The sequence below is a fragment of the Oryx dammah genome, unplaced genomic scaffold (assembly GCF_014754425.2).
Source record: "Oryx dammah isolate SB20612 unplaced genomic scaffold, SCBI_Odam_1.1 HiC_scaffold_23, whole genome shotgun sequence".
NCBI classification, from domain to species: Eukaryota; Metazoa; Chordata; class Mammalia; order Artiodactyla; family Bovidae; genus Oryx; species Oryx dammah.
In genome coordinates this window covers 61,298,526-61,306,057 of record NW_024070207.1, presented here as the reverse complement: position 1 = coordinate 61,306,057, position 7,532 = coordinate 61,298,526, and the positions used below count along the sequence as shown (strand labels likewise).

Here is a 7,532-nt window from a genome sequence, read left to right as displayed (position 1 = left end):
GCTATTATTTTCTCCCATTCTGAAGGCTGTCTTTTCACCTTGCTTATAGTTTTCTTTGTTGTGCAAAAGCTTTTAAGTTTAATTAGGTCCCATTTGTTTATTTTTGCTTTTATTTCTATTATGCTTGGAGGTGGGTCATAGAGGATCCTGCTGTGATTTATGTTGGAGAGTGTTTTGCCTATGTTTTCCTCTAGGATTTTTAGTTTCTGGTCTTACATCTAGATGTTTAATCCATTTTGAGTTTATTTTTGTGTATGGTGTTAAAAAGTGTTCTAGTTTCATTCTTTTACAAGTGGTTGACCAGTTTTATGTTTAAAATTGAAGTTCATCTTTCTTTCTATTCTTCAACATTTCAAGGGAAAAATCTTAACCAATTATAAAGCTATAAAATTCAAATAACTTTATATTTTTGGTCTTCTACAGTCTCATTTTTTCTTGCCCTATGAATAGAAAGTTAAATGTAAAGTTAAATATAAAGACTAAAGATGTGTAGTTAAAGATTAGTACATGGTTAACTATTTCACTATATTTGGCTCTATAGTGGCAGATTGCATGGTAAGCTGAAGGTTAGGGAAATTATGTTAACTATCTCAATAGGTGATTTATCACTTACAGAGCCTATAGAGTAGGAAGTTCCTCAAGTCCATTCACAGTTAAATTCAAGAATTGGTAGCTGGTTGATTTTTATACTGACTTTGAGGTACATTACAGTTGTGATGGGGGATTTGAACTATTTGGACAGCTGCTGGAAATGTCATTCTATTAATAGCAAGACATGTGTCTGACTATGCCTACTATTCCCTTCCTTCATTAATACTTACTAACTATAAGATAATATGGTTACTCTCTCCTGTAGGTACTGTGACTTTTAAACATTTCTTTCGTGTCAGAATTTGAACCAGAGAAAGAGTTCTTATCATGGTTTGCTTTTCTGAGAAATGAAATTCCCAAGAGTACAAGTCTCCAGACTCAGGTGAATTTTATCTCTAGTTATGGGGGTGGGAACTAAATACATGTACATATTATTAATATTTCAGATGATGGATCAGTAATCTTAAATGAGAGAGATGTCAGAAGCTTAAGAGATAGAACAGTTTGATCTTAAAAGCCTTATTTACAAAATTTCACAATCATAAATGTTTTATAAGATGTAGAAATATTGCTTGCAAATAAATATAGTCAGGTTGATTTGTAGATGATTAAATAACTTTACTAAAATAATACTATTTAATGAATTTAAGCAATTCCCACAGAAGTAGAACTGAAAATCACTATGCAGAAATTACTACTAACTCATCTTTGCTTTTTTAACAGCTTAACTTCTTTTTAAAAATTTTGATTTTCTTTTCCTTTGCTGCATTTTCTTCATAAATTATTTTCTCCCTTTAGGACAAAGTTGAAGAGCAAGCTATGCAAGGAGAAGATCAGGTAAGAAAATAATAGTAATAGCAACAACAAAATCTATTGAGAAATGTTAAGTAAAAAATAATTTGTTGTAATGCTAAGAACTGAATATAATAAGATGGATATACTCACCTTTATAATTTTATGATTCAAAGTATAGTTACTAAATTGCTTTGAAATTGCTACTATTAACAACTGCCTGTAATATGGAACAAAATTGAGTCAAATGGGATCTTTTCTGTACATTAATTACCCAGCTGGAAACATCTGGATAGCTAGATGTTTCACTTTGCAAGGAAACCATTTAAGTTTGTTCTGTAAAAGTTTTAGCACCTCATCTCTTTTGGGTCTGGCATTTTAGATGTCCTGATATTTGGAAACACTATCCTTTCTTGTCTGTACTGTTTAAGCTGTGTGTGTGTGTGTGTGTGTGTGTGTGTGTGAGATATGGTGTATGATGTCCAAGTTATTGGTGGACAATTATTATTTTGTGTTTTTGCTAGTGTGTAAGAGCTATTAAACAGTAGGAATTTTTTTTTCATTTTTCACAGGGGATATACCTGTTTACCAGAGTATTTCTTATGATTGATTTACCATTGTACTAAAGATGTGTCTTACAAATGAGAAAAATTTGCAAGTGAATACACAGAAAGACTGTTAGAATATGGATATATTTCATGAAAGAGATACTGATTTATTAATTTTTAGTCACAGAACATAACAGAAAGAATTGTTACATATAATTAGCTATGGCAGGTATGGAAAGTGCACTGGGAGATTCCTTTGCAAATTTCCTTGTATATATAAACTTAAATTGTTTAAGTATAAGTTAACAGTTTATGGATGTTTAAAAAATATATTGTCATCCTAGGTGCGATATATAAACACTCAATTATAAAATTTGATAATCACTTATTAGAAGTGTATAAGATTGATACCTTGAACCCAGATTTGAATGTAAAGAGTTTCCATTTAGCTACTTTTGAGCATTGTTATGGCCTCTCTCTCCTGAGTTCTGAAGTTCTTAGATTCTTTTGGGTTTCAATATTTTCTGGTTTTAATCCCTTTCAACCTACTGTTGTAGTATATATCTTTGGTGTTTATAGTAGTCCCCAGTAGGAAGATGCAAGTATGTTCTCAATTGTAAACTAAGTATTGTTGAATTGACAGTCCTCAAGTTAAATTTTATCAAAATACTGTTGAGTTAATCTTATCTTGGGCCATCATGGGTATATAGCAGCCTCAGAGAAATCACACGTCTAAACTATTCAGCAGAGTGGTTTCAAATTAGACTCTAGAGTCAGGCTGCCTGGATTTACATTTCAGATAAAACTTACTGTGACCTTGTGCACTGTACTCAACTGCTCACAACTTTCATTGCTTTATCTCCAAAATGGAGATAGTGCCAATGCTGAAAACTGTTGTAAATATTGCCAAAGATAATTATCTTTAGTGTTCTTTTATATATAGTATTTGGTAAATATTAGCTACAGATGCTATATCTCTTCCTCCTCCTCTTTCTCTTATTTCCACTACTCTTCCAACTAATTCATATCCTCCTCATTGCTCTTGCTATTGTTCTTGTTATTTTATAGCTATATCCTATGGTTTCCTGGGGCTTCCCATGTGGCACTAGTGGTAAAGAACCTGTCTGCCAATGCAGGAGACGTAGGAGACATAAGAGATGCAGGCTCTATCCCTGAGTTGGAAAGATACCCTGGAGGAGGGCAGAGCAACCTACTGCAGCATTCTTGCCTGGAGAATCCCATGGACAGAGAAGGGAATAGCAGGCAACATTCCATACCATCTCAAAAGATTTGGACATGACTGAAGTGGCTTAGCACATATGATGGTTTCCTAGCTCTCTGCTCCAAACTGTACTGCATAGTTCAGTCAGAAAAATCTTTCCTCAACATTATCTTCAAACATTCCCTTGTGAAAAAAAAAACTGATTAAAATCAGACTGCCAAATCTACTATTAAAAGCCCCTTGTGAATATAATGCCTATCTGTAATGCCAGCTCTCCAGTTCATTTTTCAGTATTTAGAACTTTCCTAATTTATTTCAAGCAATTAAATCCTATTGATGTTGCAGGTGAAATACAACAGGTGGTAATGGAAAGGAAAGGCGACATCTTGAAAAATTATGATGGTGATAGTAAAACCGTTTTCACTTCTAAACTGCAAAACACTCATATATCAATAAATATATGTATTGTGTTAGTTACCCAGTCTTGTCCGACTCTTTGAAACCCCGACTCGTAGCACCCCACGCCTCCCTGTCCCTCACCATCTCTTGAAGTTTGCCCAAGTTCATGTCCATTGCATCATTAGTGATGCCATCCAGCCATCTCATCCTCTGACGCCCTCTTCTCCTTCTGCACTCAATAATTCCCTGCATCAGGGACTTCTCCAATGAGTTGGCTGTTCAGATCAGGTGACCAAAATACTGGAGCTTCAGCATCTGTCCTGCTGAGTATTCAGAGTTGGTTTCCCTTAAGATTGAGTGATTTGCTCTCTTTGCTGTCCAAGGGACTCTCAGGAGTCTTCCCTAGCCTTCCCAGTTTGAGGGCATCAATTCTTCGGCACTCTGCCTTCTTTATAGTCCAGCTCTCTCAACTGTTTGTGACCACTGGGAAGACCATAGCCTTGACTATACTGACCTTTGTCAGTGGAATAATGTCTGCTTTTCAACTCACTGTCTAGGCTTGTCATAGCTTTCCTGCTGAGAAGCAATCATCTTCTGATTTCATGGCTGGAGTCACCTCCACAGTGATTTTAAAGCCAAAGGAGAAATCTGTCACTACGTTCACATTTTCCCCTTCTATTTGCCATAAATTAATGGGGCCAGATGCCATTTTCTTAGTTTTTTTTTTTTTAATTTAGTTTTAAGCCACCTCTTTCACTCTCCTCCTTCACCCTCATCAAGAGGCTCTTTAGTTCCTCTTCACTTTCTACCATTAGAGTGATATTATCCACATATCTGAGGTTGTTGATGTTTCTCCCACCTATCTTAATTCCATCCTGTAACTCATCTTATCCATCCTGGCATTTCTCGTGATGTACTCAGTGAATATGTTAATAAACAGGGTGACATCAGACAGTCTTGTCATACTGTTTTCTCAATCCTGAACCAATCAGTTGTTCCAAACAGGGTTCTAACTCTTGTTTCTTGACCTGCATACAGGTTTCTCAGGAGACAGGTGAGATGGTCTGGTACTCCCCTCTTTAAGAGATTTCCACAGTTTGTTATGGCTCACATAGTCAAAGGCTTTAGCGTAGTCGATTAACCAGTGATAGATGTTTTTTTCTGGAATCCCCTTGTGTTTGGGTTCCTCTGGTTCCTCTGCCTTTTCTAAATTCAGCTTGGATGTCTGGAAATTCTTGGTTCATGTAATGCTGAAGCCTTGCATGCAAGATTTTAAACATGACCTTACTAGCATGGGAGATGAGTGCAATGGTCTGATGGTTAGAACATTCTTTAGCACTCTCCTTTCTGGGAATTGGGATGAGGATTGATCTTTTCCAGTTCTGTGGCCACTGCTGGGTCTTCGAGATTTGCTGACATATTGAGTGCAATACATTGATGGCATCATCCTTTAGAGTTTTGAATAGCTCTACTGGAATTCCAACACATACACTAGCTTTATTAACAACAACAGTGCTTCCTAAGGCCCACTTGACTTCATACTCAGGAATGTCTGGCTCTGGGTGACTGACCACACCATCATGGTTATCCTATTCATCATGATCTTTTTTGTACTGTTCTTCAATGTATTATTTCTGCCATCTATTATTTCCATCTTTTCTTGATTGCCTTCAGCATTTAGTAGATCTCTACCATTTGCGTCCTTTATTGTGCCCATCTTTGGGCAAAATGTTCCCTTGATATTTACAGTTTTCCTGAAGAGATCTCTAGTCTTTTCCTTTCTGCTGTTCTATTTTTGTGCACTGTTCATTGAAGAAGGCCTTCTTGTCTGCTGTTCTTTGGAACTCTGCATTTAGATGGATGAACCTTTTCTTTTCTCCCTTTCTTTTCTCTTCTTTCTTCTACTATTTGTAAAGCCTCATCAGATAACCACTTTGCTTTCTTGCTTTTCTTTTTCTTTGGGATGGTTTTGTTAGCTGCCTCCTGTACAATATTATGGACCTCCATCCATAGTTCTTCAGTTCTTCAAGTGCACAGTTTACTATATCTAATCTCTTGAAAAAATATATATGTATGTGTGTATGTAGACTGGTTCAAAATAGGAGAAGGAGTACATCAAGGCTGTATATTGTCACCCTGCTTATTTAACTAATATGCAGAGTACATCATGAGAAACACTGCGATGGAAGAAACACAAGCTGGAATCAAGATTGCTGAGAGAAATATCAATAAACTCAGATATGCAGATGACACCACACATGGCAGAAAGTGAAGAGAAAATAAAAAGCCTCTTGATGAAAGTGAAAGTGGAGAGTGAAAAAGTTGGCTTAAAGCTCAACATTCAGAAAATGAATATCATGGCATCTGGTCCCAATACTTAATGGGAAATAGATGGGGAAACAGTGGAAACAGTGTCAGACTTTATTTTGGGGGGCACCCAAATCACTACAGATGGTGACTGCAGCCATGAAATTAAAAGCTGCTTACTCCTTGGAAGGAAAGTTATGACCAACCTAGATAGCATATTCAAAAGCAGAGATATTACTTTGCCAACAAAGGTCCATCTAGTCAAGGCTATGGTTTTTCCTGTGGTCATGTATGGAAGTGAGACTTGGACTGTGAAGAAACCTGAGCACCAAAGAACTGATGCTTTTGAGCTGTGGTGTTGGAGAAGACTCTTGAGAGTCCCTTGTACTGCAAGGAGATCCAACCACTCCATCCTAAAGGAGATCAGTCCTGGGTGTTCATTGGAAGGACTGATGCTGAGGCTGAAGCTCCAATACTTTGGCCACCTGATGAGAAGTGTTGACTCATTGGAAAAGACCCTGATGCTGGGAGGGATTGGGGGCAGGAGGAGAAGGGGACGACAGAGGATGAGATGGCTGGATGTCATCACTGACTCGATGGACATGAGTTTGAGTGAACTCCGGGAGTTGGTGATGGACAGGGAGGCCTGGCGTGCTGTGACTCATGGGGTCGCAAAGATTTGGACACGACTGAATGACTGAACTGAACTGATGTATACTTTTAGACGTACAGAATGCTTTATAGATCGTTTCCTAACTGATAATTTTCATCAGACAAAGGCAAAGGATTTCTCTGAAGGGGTCAATATACAGAAAAAATATATGCACTTTTGGGTATTAGAGAAAATCTTGAGTTTTTTTAGAAAAGCATCAGCCTTCTTAGAACAGATTAGTGGATTATGAACTGATGGTTAGTACTAGCGGTGTACTGGGGACAGGACTCTTCAAATAGTAGTTTGTGAGGAAGGGTCATCCCTAGTGAAGAGTTTGAGTGAAGGGACAGGCATTGGAAAGCATAATGTATGTTTCGGAGATAAGGAAATACCACAGCCTTTCCTATAGGGAAACAAAAGGGGATTAGGCTGGAGAGTCAATGTGGACATTTATAATGCTTTGGATTTCTATTAATGGAAATTGCAGAGAAGTCAAATTCTAATATAGCGTCTTCAGTTCAGTTCAATTCAGTCACTCAGTCGTGTCTGACTCTTTGTGACCCCATGAATCACAGCACGCCAGGCCTCCCTGTCCATCACCAATTCCTGGAGTTCACTCAGACTTGCGTTCATCGAGTCCGTGATGCCATCCAGCCATCTCATCCTCTGTCGTCCCCTTCTCCTCCTGCCCCCAATCCCTCCCAGCATCAAAGTCTTTTCCAATGAGTCAACTCTTCACATGAGGTGGCCAAAGTACTGGAGTTTCAGCTTTAGCATCATTCTTTCCAAAGAAATCCCAGGGCTGATCTCCTTCAGAATGGACTGGTTGGATCTCCTTGCAGTCCAAGGGACTCTCAAGAGTCTTCTCCAATACCACAGTTCAAAAGCATCAATTCTTCAGTGCTCAGCTTTCTTCACAGTCCAACTCTCACATCCATACATGACTACTGGAAAGACCATAGCCTTGACTAGACAGACCTTAGTTGGCAAAGTAATGTCTCTGCTTTTGAATATGTTATCT

At 37.9% G+C, this 7,532-nt stretch overlaps 1 long non-coding RNA gene across 1 annotated transcript in view; it reads left to right on the top strand.

Moving 5' to 3' along the window:
* Nucleotides 1-876: 876 nt before the first annotated feature.
* LOC120881897 overlaps nt 877-7,532 on the top strand; it is a 60,836-nt gene continuing 54,180 nt past the window's right edge. The window contains exons 1-2 of the long non-coding RNA XR_005725355.1: nt 877-973; nt 1,390-1,428. This is a non-coding gene — a long non-coding RNA (uncharacterized LOC120881897). The remainder of the gene's footprint in view (nt 974-1,389; nt 1,429-7,532) is intronic.